Source organism: Solanum verrucosum, unplaced genomic scaffold (genome assembly GCF_900185275.1).
Source record: "Solanum verrucosum unplaced genomic scaffold, falcon-dt-bn FXZP01000154.1, whole genome shotgun sequence".
Lineage (NCBI taxonomy): Eukaryota > Viridiplantae > Streptophyta > Magnoliopsida > Solanales > Solanaceae > Solanum > Solanum verrucosum.
This window is the reverse complement of record NW_026020217.1, coordinates 1,704,745-1,727,371: the sequence shown is the minus strand read 5'-3', so window position 1 is coordinate 1,727,371 and position 22,627 is coordinate 1,704,745. Positions and strand designations below refer to the sequence as shown.

General features: G+C 34.6%; 1 protein-coding gene and 2 pseudogenes across 2 annotated transcripts in view; all 3 read left to right on the top strand.

The window, feature by feature from the left end:
• The window catches only part of LOC125830831 (40S ribosomal protein S9-2), a 396,173-nt gene that overhangs the window by 305,858 nt on the left and 67,688 nt on the right, over positions 1–22,627 (top strand). The gene's annotated exons all lie outside the window — the stretch shown is intronic.
• Positions 838–1,611, top strand: LOC125830708 (F-box/kelch-repeat protein At3g23880-like; annotated as a pseudogene).
• LOC125830827 (F-box/kelch-repeat protein At3g23880-like) lies at positions 3,932–5,115 on the top strand (annotated as a pseudogene).

Here is a 22,627-nt window from a genome sequence, read left to right as displayed (position 1 = left end):
GTAGGAAGCCCCATATTTGATGGCCAAGTTAAATGACATATTTATGTATTAAGTCAATTTGGATTGATGCATAAATAGTAAATTAATAAAATTATCCTTTCTTATTTATGATCTTTTAAGGAAAAACAATTAATACACTCTCTCTATTTCATACATTCAAATTAACTAGAGATAAGATATAGAAATACATTAAAGCTATTTATGAAATTATCCATTACACATTTGAATATGCGGGGATCAAGGGCCGACCCAAAGAGAGATGACCCCCTTTAATAGAAGAATACTAATATTATTTCTACATGATTAAAATTATTCTAAATATATACATAGTAGATATTGGATCATATTGAATCTCTTTAAATTCTTCCTTATCTTATTTTGTTGAAGGAATATAAATATATGAGTCAGACAAAGTCATTTTAAGAGAACACAATTTTAGACTCAAATCCTACTTCACTGATTTTCTACTTCCTCACTTCAGAGAAAAACATTCTACCATGTTTTCATTTGTTGCTTTTCGGGATTGAATTAATTAGACTGTTCTATTAAAATCAATTCTCTCATGGTATCATTTCATTTTCACTAAAAATCATGATTTGATACTTGCAAATGAAATCATAACAGACATTCTCATAAGGCTGCCCATAGAGTCTCTCTTGAAATGTATGTGTGTGTCGAAATCATGGCATCAACTCATATCTAGCCCCGATTTTGTGAATACCCATCTCAAATTAGAAAAAACATCATATAGTTCTATTTCCAGGCATCTTTGAAAATATCAAGTTTTGTTCAATCCCTCCTTTGTTTAACAAACAACTCACTCAAGAGCTATTTCACATGGATCCTCCCTGTTCACCACCTTTCTTTGTGGGTTCTGTCAATGGGTTGATTTGTCTTTTCAATCGGAGAAGGGATACATAAATATAGAACCCCACCATTAGGACATCTAAAAAATTACTTAAGTCATCGTGGGGTACCTCTTGCTATACCAAATATGGTTTTGGATACGATCACTCACAAGATGATTATAAAGCCCTATTTATTGATCATTGTGGTAATTCTTACAATGGTGAGTTTTCTAACACGAGGGTTGTTGTCAATATTTACAGTTCGAGAACTAATTCTTGGACAACCTGCATCTATGGGTATTCATGATTACAATGTGTGCAACATCATTTCATTTGATGTAGCAGACGAGACATGGGGAAGCTTGGAGCTTCCCATTTGTGGAGAAGAAGTTTTTAATATCAAACTGGAGTTGTGGGAAGTGACCTTTCTATGCTTTATACTTGTAATCCAGGTACTACTTCTGATGCTTGGATTTTGAAAGATTCTAGAGTTAATGTATCATGGATGAAATGATTCACCATCGAATATCCTCAATATGTTGTGTTGTATGGGTTTGATTCACCCATTTTCACATTTTCTATATACCTTCGACAATCAGATAAGGGTGACATTTTACTCTTGATTCCCAGAAAAATCATGATATTTGATGGTTCAACTAAAAAATTCAAGCATACTGCTTTTGTTAAGGAATGCAATACTGTAGAAATCTATGCAGAAAGCATTGCTAATCCCCTAACAATATCCGGTAAGAGTTCTGCTTAGTTTAAAATGTATATGAATCCATACATCATATTTTCTTGTATAGCTTGTACATCTTGTAAGCATTTTTAGAGTTGTGCATTGCACGTAGTCCTCTATCGTCAATTATTATAATACTTGTATTCTAAAGCAATAAATATGGAGCAATGTACATGTTTCAAAAGCAGTTGTTTGAATTGTTAAGTTTTTATATTGGAAATAGATTTGGATTTTGTAATAAGTTGATGTGGTCTACGACACCTTTCACCAATTTCGTGTGAGTGTGTTCATATATAGCATCCTTCCATGTATTTAGAATCATTGACTACTAAATTATCTGCTAAAAAATTAAATACAATATGTACCAACTAAAAGTAAAATCACTATAAGTTACCTAGTGTAATCCGACAACAAAATTAATCTTTCTTAATTTGAGTGTACTTTCCTCTTATTGACATACCACTTGGTTGCGTAGCTACTATTTTCAGCTAGAATTAAGAATGAGTTACATCTATATAATCCATCTTCGCATTGAGCCAACAATAACAACATACCCAGTATAGTACCATAACGAGGTATGAGGAGGACAAATTGTACTCAGACTTACTCCTACCTCATGGAGATAGAAATACTGTTTTATAACTTACAATTCCGCATGATAAGTTTTTAGGGTAAAATAAATATGGTATCTCCAATAGGGAAGTTTTCAACTTTGAGGCAAGCTTCTCAAGGGAATGCATGCTGATGAAACAAACTCAGTTATTCTATGTACATCTTTATAATTACTCAAGTTACTAGTATGATAACTATTCCATTAACCATGTTGCTATGAACACAAACGAGCCAGATGCGAATTTACATGACTTTGTCACTTTATTATTTTCCACGCAAAATATTATTATGATTACCTTGATATTATCTGCTCATCGAGGCTTAAACGAGAAAAGAATTGACTCTTGATCTCCCATATTTTTCACTATTACCCTTTGTAAAATCATAAAAAAAATTGGTTCAAATCGGGCCGCTACTCATTTATTATAAAACAAAACAACGAAAACAACCTACACGAGCCCAAAAGTGACTCGAGTGCAAAATAAAAAAGGAACAAACAAAAAGGAAAAAGAAAGAAGGAGAAAGAACCATACAAAATCTAAGGCCCGGATGGGACTATCCGATCTTCATCAACTCAGCTTGCCAAAAGGTTCCATGCCCTTCCATGGCCTCTTTCTCGTCTAAGATTCATTCATCTCGTTGAGCTTGAGTGACTTCCATGTAGACATTTAAAACTCTCACAAATGTCATGGAATCAATCTCATAGAAGACTTTTTCGGCTCAAAGATTGAGAAGGCAAAAATAGAACGAGAAAATGACCAGAATCATCTGAGAAATGGTCACGACAGTATCAGTATCATCGTCCATACTCGTCCATTGTGTACGAAATGAGTTCCAAAGGAACTAATACCACTGTATACAAATAATACAGTCTCAAAAGAACAGGTATGAACTGAACCATCTCTCAATGTTTAGCTAACATAAATTCCTTGTAAATGTTCCTATTTCTGTTGGTATATATCTTCTCAGTTTCGTTCTGAGTTGTTTGTATGTACAATAAAACCCTTATTTTGTACTTTATTAATCCGCAAATTGGGGATTTTGCATTTTTCCAATTGACGAATAGCTTGAGCCTGAAGTGGTAATTATTGAACCTGATTGTATGTTTTTGTAATTGTATCTGTACCTGCAAAATGAACAACTTTATTAGTTAAATAATCCGCCAATTTGTTCCATTCTCTATAGATACTAGCTTGATCTCATTTAAAATTATTCTAAATATATATAATAGACACTAGATCACATTTAAAATTATCCTAAATATATATAATAGATACTAGCTAGATCACATTTAAAATTGTGTTCTAAATATATATATATATATATATATATATATATATATATATATATATATATATATATATATATATAAAATAGATATTAGATCACATTTAAAATTATTCTAAATATATATATATATATATATTTATTTATATAATAGATATTAGACACATTTAAAATTATTCTAAATATATATAAAAGATATTAGATCACATTTAAAATTATTCTAAATATATATAACATTTATTAGATCACACTTAGAATTATTCTAAATATATATGACATATATCAAATCACATTTAAAATCATTCTAAATATATTTAGTATTCCATCATCTTTTAATTAGGTTTAGCAGTCTATATATAAGTCAAGAGCCATTGGAAAAACAAAAATACTACTCATTTTTCACCCCTCACTCTCTGCTCTGTTTTCACTCTCTTGCTCGCCCACCATGTTTTGGTTTCTTTCTTTTAGGGATTGGATTTATCAGACCCTTCTAGTCAAATTCCTTCTCTCTTGGTATCATTTCATTTTAATAACAAATCATGATTCGATACTCCCAAATGAAATCATAGCAGACATTCTCTTAAGGCTGGCCACAAAGTCTCTCTTGAAATGTATGTGTGTGTCAAAATCATGGCAACAACTCATATCTATCCTCGATTTTGTGAATACCCATCTCAAATTAAACAAATATCATATAGTTCTATTTCCAGGCTTCTTTGAAAATATCAGGTTTTGTTCACTCCCTCCTCTGTTTAACAAACAACAACTCACTCAAGAACTATTTCAGATGGATCCTCCATGTTCACCACCTTTCTTTGTGGGTTCGGTCAATGGGCTGATTTGTCTTTTTAATCGGAGAAGGGATACATATATATGGAACCCCACCATTAAGAAGTCTAAGAAATTACTTAAGTCATCGTGGGGTACCTCTTGCTATACCAAATATGGTTTTGGATACGATGAATCACGTAACGATTATAAAGCCCTATTTATTGATCATTGTGGTAATTCTTGCAATGGTAAGTTGTCCAACCTAAGGGTTGTTGTCAATATTTACAGTTTGAGAACTGATTCTTGGACAACACTCCATGACCAACTTCAGGGAATCTTTCTATTAAATTATTCAGGTAAACTTATCAATGGGAAGATTTATTGGGCTGCATCTACGGGTATTCACGATTACAATGTGCGCAACATCATTTCATTTGATGTAGCAGACGAGACATAGGGAAGCTTGGAGCTTCCCATTTGTGGAGAAGAAATTTTTAATATCAAACTGGGAATTGTGGAAAGTGAACTTTCTGTGCTCTATACTTGTAAGCCAGGTACTACCTTTGATGTCTGGATTTTGAAAGATCGCAGAGTTAATGTATCATAGATGAACCAGTTCACTATCGAATATCCTCAATATGCTGTATTGTATGGGTTTGATTCACCCATTTTCACATTTTCTATATACCTTTGCCTGTCAGATAAGGGTGACATTTTACTTTTGATTCCCGAAAAAATCATGATATTTCAACTAAAAAATTCAAGCACACTGCTATTGTTAAGGAATGCAATACTGCAGAAATCTATGGAGAAATCATTGTTAATCCCCTAACAATATCCTGTAAGAGTTCTGCTTAGTTTAAAATATATATGAATCCATACATCATATTTTCTTGTTAGCATTTCTAGATTCGTGCAATATTTGTATTCAAAAGCATTTGTTTGAATTATTAAGTTTTTATTGGAAATATATTTGGATTGTGTAATATGTTAATGTGCTCTATTACACCTTTTACCAATTTCGTGTGAGTGTGTGTATATAACATCCTTCTATCATTGAACACTAAATTACTTATCTGCTAAAAAACTAAATACAATATGCAACAACTATGCTAAAAAGACACAATAAAAAAGGAAAAAGGAAGTGCACATGTATTCAAGACAAGCTATTGTTTCTATACCGTGATCTAAGATAATTTATAGACGAGATGATTTTTTTATCCTCCGTTCTTCATTAATAAATAAAAGAACCTTCGAATAGACGAGATATCATTCCTCACAAAATACTAAAAGTAAAATCACTATAAGTTCCTAGTGTAATCTGACAAGAAAATTAATATTCCTTAATTTGAGCTTACTTAATTTCCTCGTATTGACTCGGTTGTCTAGCTACTACTTTTAGCTACAATTAAGAGTGAATTATATCCAGATAATCCATCTTCACATTGAGCCAACAATAACAACAAACCCAGCATAGTAGCATAATGAGGTAGATTAGGAGGACAGAGTGTACTCAAACTTATTTCTACCTCATGGAGATAGAAAGACTATTTTATGACTTACAATTCCACATGACAAGTTTTTAGTGTAAAATAAATGTGGTATCTCCAATAGGAAGTCTTCGACTTTGAGGCAAGCTTCTCAAGGGAATGCATGCTGATAAAACTCAGTTCTTCTATCTATTAACCGTGTTGCTATGAACGCAAACGAGCCAGATGCGAATTTACATGACTTTGTCACTTTATTATTTTCCACGCAAAATATTATTATGCTTACTTTGATATTATCTCCTTGTCGAGGCTTAGATGAGAAGAGATTTGACTCTTGAAATCATAAATTTAGCTTTGCAAATTGTGTAATTTATCTCCTAGAAAATACAAAACTCCATTCAAGGAAAAGGCAAAAGTGGAAATTTTTTCAAACATTCATCTTGAACTTTGAATTTTAAAATTATTCTAAATATATATAATAGATATTAGATCACATTTAAAATTATTCTAAATATATTCATTAATCCATCCTCTTTTAATTAGGTTTGGTAGTCTCTTATTTTATTTGACGTCCCGACACCTTTTAATATATAAGTGAGAGCCGTTGGAAAAACAAAAATACTACTCTGCTTCACTGTCTGCTCTATTTTTCACTCTCTGTTTCGCCATGTTTTCGTTTCTTTCATTTCGGGATTGGATTTATCTATTCAAGTTCCTTCTCTCATGGTATCGTTTCATTTTCACTACTCCTATTTCTACAACAACTGAAAACATAATCCCAAATGAAATCCTTACAGACATTCTCTTACGGCTGCCCGCAGAGTCTCTATTGAGATTTACATCCGTTTTGAAATCGTGGAATCAACAAATCTCTAGCCCTCATTTTGTGAATACGCATCTGAAAATAGCAGCCAATGATAAAAAATTTAGAAACCGTGGTATTATATTTGAAAACCTCTAGTTTTGTCATCTCCTTCCTCTGTTAACAAACGACAACTAACTGATGAGGAGCTAATTCACATGGATCCTCCGAATTTATCAGCTTCATTTATCGGATCTCTTAATGGACTCATCTGTCTCTGCAATGACGGATTGGAGACGTATATATGGAACCCAAGTATTAGAATGTAAAAGAAAATACATGATTCGGCATTGCGTACCTCTTCCAATACAAAATTTGGTTTTGGATATGACGAGTCACATGACGATTATAAATCTTTATTCATCAATTATTCTAGTCTTTGTTACTATGATAGTATGTGCAACCAGATGGTTCAACCAGACGACTAAAGCAAAGTGTTTATGTGGAGGGATCTGTTGATGATGGAGGATACGATGCTATAGAAATCTATGTAGAAAGCATTGTCAATCCCCTGACGATAAAGACCGTCAATAGACTTGTAGAAGATGGTGGAATGAGAAAGGGATTTGATATTGTCCCTGAAAGAAGAGAGTTATGATCACATTCTATCTATTGTTCACTAATGATGCTACCATTGGTTAGACAATTTCTATACCATATTGAATAATTGTAATGGCATAAAACTCTGTCAACGTGGTGTTAGCCTAATTTGGTAGTGATAGTGACCGAGCCTTAAAACCAACTATGCATACTCTTGACAATGTCTTGGTGAATTATTCATGTAATACTTTTCACTTATGCCCCCCAAAAAGAAAAAAAAAAAGAAAGAAAAAGAACATAACTGATGTGTATGTATGGAAATTGTGGTGACTTAGATGTCAGTTAAGGACTTCAGCTGAATGTATCTATTCATTTTCATTGCTAAACAGTTAACGAACATCCGTTTACATAGAGAAATAGTTTGCTCGCATTTTGTATCCTTTATTACTAGTCATGTGTTCAAATTTTGTCAGATGTAACCATAACTTGTTTTCTGTTATTGAATTTCAGGAAATGCTAATGTTGAACACTCATTAATCTCTTCTTGCTGACTGCATGGATTGAAGCGATGAAGCTATGACATATCTGTTTTTTATGTTTATTTTGATACATTACTGATCTTTCTTGCTTGCCAAGTTGAACAATGATCTGTTTTGCCTTCTCCATTGTGTCTGTTGTATTCAGTACCAGAATTGTAATACTATCTTGTTACCATATTTATAATCGTGTTAAAAACTTGGTTTTGTATAAGTCTTTTGTTGTATAATTAGATATTTGAATGTCTCTATAATGTGAAAAGAACTCAATATTGTTGAGTAATGGAATGAAACAGGTCCAAATGAAGCAAGATATAGATATCGGAATGAACCCAACTCCTGTATTTATGTATGTTGTAATTTGTATGAGCAAGTTTTATCAGGGTTACTATATGTATTAGGAGGATGTGGTGTGCTGGTTTAGTCTCTCCCTTTTGTGCTGAATCTTTCTGTAACATTGGACAAGTCCCATTTTTCTCGCCGAACTGGTCGGTGAGTTTTCCTGCAACTTTTTGAAAATTTTATTTCACTAACCCTTTTCGACCTCATGTGTTTTATTTGTGTTGTTCTACATAAATGGCTAGACCAAAGATTCCCGTACGAGGTCCAGCGCTCTAAAAGAAGGCCAACAGGGTTGTTATCGCAGCAGAGTTGCACCTCCCCGAGCTACTCATCCTAAAACCTATTCTATAGAATGTTAAGGGAAAGGGAAGAAGCAGGTGCTAGCAAGTCCCAGTTCGAGTTCGAGTTCATTAGACAATTTGAGCATCAACTCCACCCATCTTACTTCCTCTAGGTTTGAGGGTGAGGAAGTTGCGGGGTCGAGGACTCCTATTCACACACCGACAACTAAGGGAGACTTTCTAAAGCAGAAGTGTTAGGAACTGCGTTCTAAAGTAGTTCATGATCCATTGGCACGACTTCCAGCACCTACAGTAGCATAGACACCTCAAGTGCCTTCGGTCCCAGCACATCCTCCTTGGTCCATGAACTGATTAAAGGCCGCAGGCTTGCAGAAAATTCTTGAAGAGAAGTGGTTGTCTACGGATGGTATGGTGGACAGGTATCCAGTTGTGTGGGAGACGTTGCGTTTCCACAAATTCCAATAGTTCACAAAACCTCAAAATCCATATGTACCTTCATGGGTTTAAGAATTTTACGAGGTCTATGCAAAGTTGATCCCGAAAGGGAAAAAGAAAGCTGGGTTGATGGCACCGGTAGACTACGTAGAGGTGTGGGGTAAGAAGGTAATGTGTTGTGAAAATGATATTATTGCTGTGTTGGACTACACTACGCAGTATCCACTCTTTGTCTGATAGAGTCAAAACTAAGACATTAGAAGATTTGAAGGGGTAGTTGGCCCCGTTGCTGAGTGATGTTATACACTCAAATTACACCTCCCTACAGAAGTATAAGCGATCGTTATCAAGTAAAGAACCCAACTTGTAGGTTGGGGTCGATCCCACGAGGAAAATGGTTTAGACTTTACGTTAACCAATAATTATATTCAATTAGTTAAATTACTTCCAGAAGCAAGTAATTAAAGGGGGGGGGGGGGTTTGTTTGTGTGAAACAAATAGTAAGAATTTAATAAGTAATAAGTAATCAAAACTCAACTTTGGTTGTTATCAAGATAATAGAAATAACTAGGGTATACGTGTTCCCCACAAGCTCATAACGCAGTAATCCTAGTAACAACAATCCTTTCCTAGTGTATTACATGCAAAGTGATAAGTTAGGTATCTCTAAATCCTTGGTCTGGCATCTAGAGAATTTCATCCCGCACCTTGGTCCGGCTACGTGTGTATAATTTACTAACCCTTACCTTTACCTCATATTAGACATCATAATCGGTGTTTGGCTTAGTTATTACTTCGCACCAATCGACACTAGCCTTTTAGATAGTATCACACTAAATCTATGTTGATAATTCTTTTCTTGTTGATTACCTCTTTGGTCCGGCAAGTAGCAACAAGGAGAGTTCTAACGCGTGCACTCGTTAAAAAGACTTCTAAACGAAAGAATTATCAATGCATGCAAAACACTATTCAAGAATTGCTTATGTACTATTCATACTTTGTTAATCGCTCATGGTTCCCACAACCCTAGTTGTGGATTTAGTTACCTATATTAGCAAGAACACACTTCATAGTTTTAGATGAAGAAATCATGAACTTACGTAAAGAGAATAATAAACCCAGAAATTCAACTTGAATTGCGAAACCATAATCTTCAAAATGCACTTAGGAAATCAATAATTGCTAGAGTTGCAAATTAATCTCCAAAACCACAAAGTAAAACTAGAATAATAATGTCTAACTCCCAAAAACGAGGTTTACATGCCATATTTATAGAAAACAAATCCTAAATTAAAAGGGAAACAAATTAAGGAAAGTTTGTTCAGGCACCTGTCTTCATTCCACGAGACTGACTTACAGACCGTCGATGGATCTACGGTCCGTAAGTCCCTTCCGTCAGCCAGGACTTAGAAAATATTTTAGCTTCCAAAAATCTGCTTCTCTGAAGGAAACGACGGACTTACAGTACGAACCGTAGATCGATCTACAGTCCGTCAATCCCCTCCGTAGCTTCACACTTGGAATCTTCAAAAATCAGGTACTGGAACCCTCGCAGTATCATTCTACGGATTAATCAGGACGTCAATGGCCACCGTGGTTCCACACTTGGTCAGATTTCCCTGATTTGTCATCCATGCCTTGCCTGTTGATCTACGGCCATCACCCACGGACCGCTAATGGACCTACGGTCCATAGATCACCTCTGTGAATGCCCTTTTTCTGCATTTCTTTCAGCTATCTCGATACCTCCATGCCTGAACATCTTTCCTGCAAAATACAATTAAAACACATAAAAACCAATACAAAAAGGCCCTAGACACACACAACTTGTAAGTAAAATGTATTAGAAATACCGTAAACTCACGGTATATCATGATGTCACTCCCTCATGGATAGAGGCAGGGGTTGTGATTGAGACGGACTTAAATGTTGCTTCTTATATTGGTTTGGGTTCATCTCCAGCACCTTGATGCCTTCACAAGGATACATTACTGGTGTGTATTATTGATCAGGAGTGGCTAAATCTCAAGGTTGTAATTTCACAAAAGATGGCGATGAGGGCGAAACAAAACCAAACCTCATTGTCATTTCCAGTTCTTATCAGCGATTTGTGCTATCGAGATGACGTGCCTTTTGTGGAGAAGACTAATGCTGAGGTGAGTCCTACCTCGTCCACTAATATTTGGAGAATAGAAGCAGAATATACAAAGGATGAGGCTGAACGGAGGAAGAAAGCCCCGGTAGACACATCCTCAGTTGTGGATGTAGATTCCATAGAGGCCGGCACTACTCAACCCACTCAAGAAGATGAGAATTTAGGTATACCTACCCCCTCACCTTCTATTTCTCCTTCTACTACTTCTACTTCCCGTCCCCCATTGATGTCGGTGTGCCATCTATGATTGACCGAGCGATAAATACGACATTGGGTCCCATTCAGAAGGAGTTGAGAGTACATCGAAAGATGATCATGGCCCATGGGTTGGCATTGGATGCCCTCACCGCTCAGGTTGAGGTATGTAAGACATCTGATTGTGGATCTGCAAATGTGACAGCTTTGAATGTTGATATTATCGGTTTGTGTCGAGATATGGATGAGCTGAAATCCATCAACATATCGATGCTGTGGGGCAATGTAGATGTTCCCGAGGACCCTAGTTTAGATATACTAGCTGTTTCTGAGATCCCTCCGGCTACTATGACCAGAGATGCTGCTATAGTTGACGATGATGGAGAGTCCGATGCAGTTGAGACGTATAAAGATGAGCTAGGGACTCGTGATGAGGAAGTGTTCGAGGATTTAGAGGATCTAGAAAGTGACTTGGTATAGGTTGCTACAAGGGCCTCACTGCGCGACATATCCAAATTAGCCCACAGAGGAGATAGTTGCACAAATCTCCATAGCTGGAGTCGAGCCTGGCACTGGTGCCTAGGTTGAGGCAACCCTAGATGCACAGAGTTCACCTCAGGCCTAGCTTGATAGGGGTATCTTTACTCTCCATCCATTATATTGACTGTTGATACATTTAGTTTATGTTTTACATTGAGGAAACTGTTTAGTATTTTGGTGGGGTGAGGGTATTTTTATACATATCCTCTTAGGTGTATTTTATTTTTATTTCATTATTTTGGATATTTGGTGTTTTGTTGTCTTTGTTCACTCAATGAATGCTTTAATTGTGAATGTTGACTTTGAATCATTAGTCTCTCTCTTGATTGCTTGATCGTGTAGTGATTGTTGTTATCTTATGCATTTGTGTGCCGGTTATGATCAATACTGATGACTTGAATAGTGCTCATGATGAACTCTTAGCATCTCATTGTGACTAGTTGGATTGTCAATGTGGGTCTTGCAATGACCGTTGCACGCGAGCTTAACTTGTAGAGTCATGATCGATGATTGTGTTGAATGCCTTGTATGGTAAGGTTTAATTGAACTATGTACATGGTAATACCTAGAATTTACGTCGTTGGTCCAATCGACTAACTTTGGTGAATGACGGAAATGATCTTAGGCATAAATTTTTGAGAGTGAACCTAATAGTTATACCTTTGTGTGACCACCTTGTGAGTGTGTGAACCCAGCTAGGCACCATTTGAGCCTAACATTTTCTTTGGACACAAATGGCCTTGTCCTCCCCACCTAAAACCTTCGTGAATCATTGGTTTGTTTGAATAGCCAACTTAGGCCAAATGCCTAAGTTGGGGTGTGGTAAGAATGATGAAAGAAATCGATCAAGAAGTTCGTGAAATTCATCCTTGGGAACTTGTGGTTAAGAAAAAGATGGAACCCCTCCATATAAAAAAAAAGGAAAAGGTTGAAAAGAGAAAATGAAAACATGAATTTATGTCGATTGTGCAATGTTGTGGAAATAAAAGGGGTGTTCGATGAGCTATAATTTTTTTGTGTGCTATGAATAGGCCAAGGATGAGTTTTGAAGATGAAAGAATGAAATAAAAGGAAGAGAAGTGAAATTTGAGCCATGCTTCATGAATGTAGAAGTCACTAAGCCAAAATGATCATACATGTACACTCAGCCCAATTACAAGCCTTGAAAGACCTTTGTGATCTTGCATGAGCCGAGTGATGTGTTGGTTGGAAAATATTGGCAAGCCTATGAGTAAAATCACGCATGTTTTCTTATAGGGAGTGTGAGAATTGATTCCAATTCCTTATTTGTGATTCTTGATTGGATTTTTAAGAGCATGAAATCATTCTTTATGTGAGGGCATTCGAATACTCTTGTTGAGCATAATTTTACATTTTGAAGTGAGCATTGTGAGCTTGAACTCTATTTGATGATGGCTAGTCATAGTTTGAAACTTTTAGTGCACAATTGAACATTGCATGTGTGGATTGAACCTTGTGTGCATTCATGTTGAGTCTCCAGGAGCACTATTTGTAGACATCACTTTTGGCCTGATTGATCTTGTGTTTTACTTGAGGACAAGCAAAAGTTTAAGTTGCGGGTGTTGATGTGTCGGAAATTCTGACTCATTTAAAGCTTATTATTCAATGAATTGGTGTCCTCAATACCTATTTTGTTTTCATAACTGATATTAATGTTTTGATATGGAGCAATGAAGACTTTAGAACAAGGAAAGGACATTACGGTGCGAAAAAGTTGGAAAAGCTGAAGAAAAGTAAAGCTGGAGCTCGCAATAGCCACTTGGTGACTCGCCGAGTGAGTTTCAGCCCACCAAAAGTTCCAGTGAAGTAGCCCATGTACTAAGCCAACTCAACGAGAAATAGAGTAATTCAGTGACGCACTGAATAGAATAGCGATAGCGTTCTAGCTCGCCAAATCTTCTAGAACGCTTGTATGTAGGAGTCAAGCCAAAAGGCCAGAAGAAGTGCAATTCGGTGGATCACAGAGTCGATTGGTGATCCTAAATAATTTTCCGAGTGGACTCCGTGCTGAGATTTTGGGAAGTTTTTGGGATCGTATAAATTCTATTTTTGAAAGGAGAAAAGGGGTTCCCAGACAATGTATTCCCCAGCTTTTGAGAGCTTTTACATATTTTACTTTTTTTTGAATATTCTTGGAGGAGATTTGGATCTTGGATTTGAGCTTTAATTTTGGCATTGAGTACTGCAGATTGTCGACAATTCGGATGGATAATCTTTTTGGTAACGATTTCTTACTTTTTGCCATGGTTGGCTAAAACCCCTTACCTTAGGGGTGTGATCATGTAATCTAATACCTAAATTAGCTTGTGGGTATTGTTAATTACTGAATTTAATGTTGTTTTGAAATGGGATTAATTATTTGTTCATGCTTTAATTAATGAACTGAAGTTGCAAATTCGGTTCTAGCTTAGCTCTCTATGCTTGCTTGAGAAAGAGGTATGTGGTAGAATGAATGATTGATAGTTGTATTGATTTGCATATTTACATCCAGCTTGAGAAAGTGGGTTAATTAAGGAATTGAGTTGTTTGGTATTGTTAAGCTTGTTGAGGTTCGAGAGAACTCACTCGAAACATGATATGTGTCTATTATATTCAAAACTTTTCCTACCCATTGAGACTCAACAACTTAAAGCAATTAATAATTATCCATAAGAAAAAATAGTATTCGATTGATCACATACCTAAGATCCTCCCTCTAATTGTTCAAATCCCGTGTTAATTACATTTTGTTAAAAATTGGTTACTAAATCCCCCTTTGATATTGATAATTAAAACTTTGTGATTTCTTTTGTGTTTCGTACCCTTTTACTTCTACAAAAGATTAGAACACGTTTTAACTTCATAATTGAATTCTTTACCATATAACTCCTTGTGGGATTGACCCCAACTCATCGTTGGGTTTATACTTATTAGAGACCACCTACACAATGAATAGGAAGAAGTTTAGTTGAGCATTATCAAAAAATTAGAAACAAAATCCTCCATTGAAGTTCGTGATGCTCAACAACAAGTTGCAATAGCTGAAAAAATACATGTTCTAATTTCTTCCCCTACAATAGCACAAAATGATAAATCTATGTAGAATGGCCATGATGAGGTAATGTAGTTTTAGACAGTGTAAAAATATTTATCATTTTTCATTATCTATATTATGGGAGCATCATAATAATAGTTGAAACCAATTATGCCAAAAACTACCAAAGGAATAAAAGAGCTATATACTTGAGCAATCAGGTGCAAAATTCAAAGAAAGAAGCTCCCAAGATTTCAAGTATTACACGTCAAATAAAAAGATGAACCTAAGCAGAGAATCAACATAATTCAACTAAGCAAAGCATCCCAATTCTTGTCAGACAACAATAAAATGAAGTACTAAAAGAAACAAAATTAGCTAGTTCTGACTATCAGTCACTTCAATTAAATAAATATATCGTATAATAATACCTCAAGACTTAAAACATATCATAAACAAAAATACAATTAAGAAGATATGAACTCTTAATTTCAAATATTTTCATGAAGCAAATTATTATACCAAATCAAACTGATATGTATATTGGATTTTGCAAATGATGTCTGCCCATATCTCCCATTTGAATCTCACTACCTTCGGTATACATGGCATGAATGAATATCATTTTTACTATTATGTCATGTGTGCACTCATGTTTCATGCCGTAAAATAACATTCATAAGAACATACTAAGCAGAGGCAAAAAAAAAAAAGTTGAGGTGAACCAACCCAGGCATAAGCCATTCTTTTTAAAAAAATAATAATTTGACAACATATGCTTCCTCTTTCCAACAATCAAAAATTAATTAGTGAACGTGCTTGCTGACACAAGAAAGTGATCTAACTGAGGCACAAAAAGATGTAGTGCAATATGCACCAAGTTACATTGACATATTAAATGGAACATACCCTACATTTCTCAATACATATGAACATATAAACTCGATATTTTGATACATACACTTGCTCACATGCATGAAGCAATCTTTAAGACCATTATTTTCCAAATCAGCAGCAGTTTTTCACTTTAGTTGGACAAATGATTTCAATAATACATTTCTTCATCTCGAAAGAGCATTACATTGTTATATAATTACTTAAATTTTCTGAGCTTCTTTGTGCTTTCTTCAATAAATTTTCATGAACAGTTCTTTAGAGTTATCATATATGGAGTTTTATAATGTATTTGTGAAATACGTTGACTGGTTAGATTCATGAGGAAGAAGCATGATATTTCAAGTTTCATTTAAAAATTGCTTGACAAATTAGGCATACAAGTATAAAACTATGGGAACTTACAAGAAATGACACCAATTCTGGAGCCTTCTTAGATCCCAAATAGGCAAAAGCCTTACTATATAATTCCTGTTGATATAGTTAATTCAGACTTATCATGGATGGGGTTACTGCAATACATTGATATTTTTAAAACACATTTTTTTTGTCTCTTTAAGCCCATATTTGTTCATGACTGTGATTCAAAATTTCGTTGAATAGGTCTAGAAGCACCAAAAAGAAAGATTCACGTACAAGATAACATTGACTTACAAAGTTTTTAATTCACATATATCAGTAATTTCAAAATACAAGCAGATCAACTACATTAATAGAACATTCATGTCCCAAATTGGGTAACCAAATAATAAAAATATATTTTCAAAAGTTGCCTCTAACCCAAATCCAACTGTTTGTATTTTTCATTAAATAGTAAAAATTAGAATCACGGGCCTTACTTATTCAGGGGGACTTGATTTTGAAATGGAATGATTGATAAAATCAATATTTCAAATTGACCAGAAAAACATTAGTTAATACAAACATAAATGTGAAATCAGTTAACAAAGAGCCAAAGACTCAGGAAGTTGCACAATAATATTCAATAAATGAAGTTCAAACGCAAGGAAGCCGCTTCCATCCCTTTCTAAGAGCAGTTTAGTTATCTTTCTTTTCTTTAATATTACATGCATATTTTTGTTGGAAGTCAGTCAAAGAAAGAAAAAAACAAAAAATATTAGAGACATATATGTCGAAATCTATCCTCTGAAGGAAGAGGTTTCTTATTCAATCGTCACTATTTATCTATGAGTTTCAAACCTCTCACTATCTTCCTTGAAATGAGAATTCTTCAAACACCAATTAACAAAATTATATTAACATCTTAAATTTTTAATGAATAATAAAGTGAAAAAGTTACCCACATGCAATAGTTGATGGGCAAACGAAGAAAGAACATAGAGAAGAAGAGGAGAATAAGAAATACCCACTGTAACAAGAAATTAATCATAGGAAGAAAGGGAAGAGTTAAGAAGGAAGCAAATACAAAATGGGAAAACTAATATGTTGGGCATACATGTGGACAATTGGATTTGTATGTAATGACCACGTATATGTATCAATACATGAGCTATTATTTTCGTACATCTTGTGTTGCTTTTGGTACAATCTTGTAGTGTTGTGTTCGTCCTATAATTTTTCACCTATATATAATGGTTTCTTTAATATTAAAAGCATCTTTTTGTACGACGTCAGTAGAAGAAAAAAAAGAACAAAACCTATTAGGGACTGATCTTAGGCATATTTATATGCCAAAGTTGCCAATAATTGCCCATGTTGAGATTGAATTTAAGAATAATCTTGAGCCTATTAGCTTTGTTTTGTTTAACTCGCGATGATTGTGCATTAAAACATATGATTAGGTGTTTCAAGAACTTTCAAGAAAAAATGAGTCGATTTGAAGAAAGGAGAAGCAAGGAAGCACGAAAATAAACTAAGAAGGGAAGCACCAAGGTGTGGCGTACTGCCTGGCGCGGGGCGCCAAGGCAGGAACTACAGAAGCCTTGCCTAGGTGCACTACCTGGCATGAGGCCCCAAGGGCCTTACTACAGCCACACTTACCAGGCACACTGCCTGGCGCGGCGCGCCATAGGGGGAAGAAACCAGGGTTTCCTAGCGCACTGTCTGGTGCGGCGCCCCAACCCAGTTCCAAATTGTCCAGCGAAAATTGATTAAAAAAGGAATCCTTGTTGAATTAGATTTAGACTCTAGTTTTCCTAGCTTCTATAAATAGACCCCTAGGGCTATTTTGTAGGGCGTTCAATTATATTTTTTGTGTGCAAGAGCAAGATCCAAGTTTTGTAATATGTTTCAATTTTCTAACTCTTCTTTATTTTGGAAATAGCATGAACAATTATATTTTGTGGTGTTTGAATATTATGAGTGGCTAAACTCCCTTGTTCTGGTGCTATAGCTACATATTGATTGTTGAATATCGAAGGCTTTGAATTAATTCTTGGTTATCGTTTAAGTTACTTTTATATTCTTGTTTTAGTATTTCATGTTTGATCACCATAGAAATAAATCTCTTGTCTATTCTTAAAATCGAGAGAGGATAAGGTTAATAGATCAAAGAAAAAAAAATCTTGATCTTCCATTGAGTTGATTTGTGTTTAGGAGTGACCCCTGGACGAACGCTAGCTTGGTTACAAGATGACATATAAACACTCGCCAATTAGGACTGCCTATCCCCACTCAATGATGTAGTTAGACAACTAATTGGAGTACGTGACTAAAGGTCGAGAGACCCTACTCATATAATTAACCCTGTAAATAGGTAACTTGATAACCGAAATTAGTTCATTGCCTAAGATACGAAACATGAAGTCCAAAGCATGTTGCAGCCCTGGAATTGTCTTTTACTTTCTTGAAACATACATTTGAAGTCGTTCAAATTAGTTACTTTTATTTATTGCAGAAGTCGTAGTAGTAATTAACAATCATCAAACTCTTTTAAAAGGTTACTTTTGTCGAGTTGTGGAATTGAGTTAATAAATATAAGTTGATCATAAGTCTTGGGAACGAAAACTCATTTCTAAAAGAAACTATATTACTTGAGCGACTGCGTACACTTGCGTGTGCATTTGGGAGCAACAAGTTTATGTCGGAATCTGACCTATGAAGGAAGAGGTTTCTTATTCAATCGTCAATATTCATCTATGAGTTTCAAACCTCTCACTATCTTCCTTGAAATAAGAATTCTTCAAACACCAATATCAAAAATTAGGTTAAAATCTCAAATTTTCAATCAATAATAAAGTTAAAAATGTTACCCATATGCAACACTTAATGGACAAATGAAGCAAGAACATAGAGAAGAATAGGAGAATAAGAAATAACCATTGGAAGGAGAAATTAATCAAAGGAAGAGAGATAGGACTGAAGAAGGAATTAAATACAAAGAGGAAAAGCTGATATGTTAGGCTTACATTTGGACAACTAGATTTATATGTAATGGCCACGTGTATGTATCAATACATGAGCTATTGTTTTTCTACATTTTGTGTTGATATTGGTACAATCTTGTTGTGATGTGTTCATCCTACCCTTATTCATTTACATATAAGGGTTTTTTCAATAGTAAAAGATTTGTTTTGTCGGAAGTTAGTAGAAGAAAAAAAACAAAAACATTAGGGACTGTGTCAGAATCTAACCTTCGAAGGAAGAGGTTTCTAATTCAATCGTCACTATTTATCTATGAGTTTTGAACATCTCACTATCTTCCTTGAAATGGGAATTTTTCAAACACCAATTTCAAAAATTAGGTTAAAATCACAATTTTTAATGAATAATAAAGTGAAAAAAGTTACCCACATGCAACAGTTGATGGACAAATGAAACAAGAACATAGAGAAGAAGAGGAGAATAAGAAATAACTATTGGAAGAAGAAAATCAGAGGAAGAAAGATAGGAGCGAAGAAGGAAGTAAATATAAATAGAGTGGAAAAAATGATATGTTGGGCTTACATGTGGGCAACAGAATTTATATATAATGACCACGTGTATGTATCAATACATGAACTATTCTTTTCGTACATCTTGTATTGGTTTTGGTACAATTTTGTAGTGTTGTGTTGGTCGTACCCTTCTTCACTTATATATAAGGGTTTCTTCAATATTAAAAGCATCATTTTGTTGGAAGTTAGTAGAGGAAAAAAAAGAACCAGAATATTTGGGATTATGTCGGAATCTGAACTCTGAAGGAAGAGGTTTCTAATTCAATCGTCGCTATTCATCTATGAGTTTCGAACCTCTCACTATTTTTCTTGAAATGAGAATTCTTCAAACATCAATTTCAAAAATTAAGTCAAAAGCTCAATTTTTAATGAATAATAAAGTGAAAAATTTTACCCACATGTAACAGTTGATGGAAAAATGAAGCAAGAACATAGAGAAGAAGAGGAAAATAAGAAACAACCATTGGAAGAAGAAATTAATCTAAAGAAGAAAGAGAGGAATGAAGAAGGAAGCAAATACAAAATGGAAAACTAATATGTTGGGCTTACATGTGGACAACTTGATTTATATGTAATGACCACGTGTATGTATCAATACATGAGCTATTGTTTTCATACATCTTGTGTTGCTTTTGGTACAATCTTGTAGTGATGTGTTTGTCCTACCCTTCTTCGCTTATGTATAAGGGTAACTAGAGGGGCATGACTCGTGCTCAGCAAGGGCCCAACATGCATGATTTCGATTTCTTTTCGTCATTGTGACAATACAACAGTCCAAACAAACTAAACATGATGCCGACCTTTCTTCAAGTAACATTAGAAAAATAATTCTTGTGATTGTTTACATCAATCATTCTTGTTGTGGAAATTATAATTGAAAGAAACAGGGAACTTTTTAGGTAAAAAGAAGTCTAACAGATATACAATTGAGTGTTCCCTTTTGCAGTCTATCTTATCTAGTTCGAAAAGTTCAAGTTTACAATATTTTTACCATCCATAGGCTACCTTCACTTTTAATCTGGTTATATGCCATGAGCACAATTCAACTCATTCTTACATAAAGAATGATTCAATTAAATCTGCAAAAAGAGAAGATCAAGTCAATTTACAAATGCCAGAAAAATGTACAAATGAAAAATTTAGTGAATTACCAAATATAAGCACACACTACCACATGTATGTCTTTTAAAATAAAAAAAATTCTAGTGAAGTTATTATATTCTAATAAGATTGAAGTTGTCGATCCAAAAAATAAAGAAAGAAAAATAACATTATCTAACAATCATTGATTTCAGATTTGATCTCAAAAAATGAGAATTGTTTTTGCAGATTTAGAGTCATATCGATTGCTTCGTCGACTCTATAAACTTTTCCCCGTTATTCCTTTCATGTAGTAAAAAAAGTAAGTTAAGCTTCTGGGATAAATATTTATCATCAACATTTGATGATTGTTGTGAAGTCACAAAGTGGACACAATGTAAATACTCCCATTTTTTTACTCGCAGAGACAAAAGTTAATTGGTTCAAGTCGCACATGTTTTCAGTACAAAAAATAATTACAAAGAAGAAAAGATTTCAAGGACATAAGCAGATAACCCATTTTGAATTGCATCAAAGTAGTGTTGCCTATCTCCATAGTACTTGAGAGCAAACAAAAATATGTTACAGATTGGCAGGAGTTGTGAAGCAGAAAACATTTTAAAGTTGAAATTGTTTATCTACTCTATCCAAAGAAAGCTTGCCGTCTTTAATTCATATACTACAAAGTACTCATTGACTGAGTTTCTTTCAGTATCAATGCCCTAATCAAAGCAACTACGACAATAAGTGAATAGTTGTCCACTCTAGAGATTTAAAAGACACAAACCAAGCAAGTTTTCACACTACTTAATCTAAGAAAAAATACAACAAATATAAAAACTACATAGAACTCACTATTATCAGCTAAATATTATGACGACAAAGCAGAACATTGAATAATTCAGTTTTCCGAATTAAAAACATTCAATCAGGTGTGATATGATATAATTTCTATAAATAACTCAAAAATTTGGAGTCACAGAGGGTGATGGAACTACAACATATTATCTGCAAAATCATATACTAAATATCTATGTTTAGAGTTGTAACGACCCGAGAGCACCCCCTAGTCGTCACCGGCATATTCGACCTCGAAGAGGTCTTATACAAGCCCTCAACATTCGTCATAACATGTATCATAGAATAAAATCATGGGAAATTTAAAACTTTTACTTTGGAAGTTCAACTTCACTTCATATATGAAAAATAGAATCTAACTACGTCACAATGTACCATCTAGACATAGAAGTATAAAAAATGGGACTTTGCCCTTACATCAATAAGAAGTCTTGAAATAGGATAGTACAACAATGCCTTTCAACATAAGCAAAGAACTAAACATAGAAGCAAGATCATAGGGTCTTGTCCTCGGACTTGAGGACTCACCAACTTGGGGAAGCAACTCCAAGTGTCTTGAGAAGTAAGCTTGAATCCTCAATGGCCGAACCTAAATGTTTGGGGAAAAGGGAGAAAATATGGGTTAGTACAACAAATGTACTAAGTATGACTACTATGCATAAACACCATTGAAACATGCATAAAAGGACATTTAGTGAAAACATGCTTTTTACCAAGTAAATCCAATATGCACACAAAGTAAGCATCATAGTCCAACCCAACATAATATCATCCCAACATGTAGACAACCCAACCAATACTAGTGCAATGCAAAGAATAGAACCCCATAACCCTATTCAAAGCCAAGTATCACATTTAGCAACCTACTTCATGCATACATTCATAAGATCATATTTCATCATAACTTACCATATTCATAATGATCACACATAACATAGCTTCAAGATACATAAGTCATAATCATCATAATCATAAGAGAACACTACTACAACCATCTCTTAGGATCCCACAAGTGCAATATGCAAGAGAAGTCACATACCCTCCCTTACACTATGTAGAAACCCTTAAGAAAGCCCTAGTAAGATTACACACCTTTCATACCTTCATTTAATTTTACATTAGGGAAATATTTCAATAACCGACATAGACCATGAGAGCTACATGGAATCCGGTGTTCTACTCCCACACCGAAAAGAGAGGGTTAACACTTG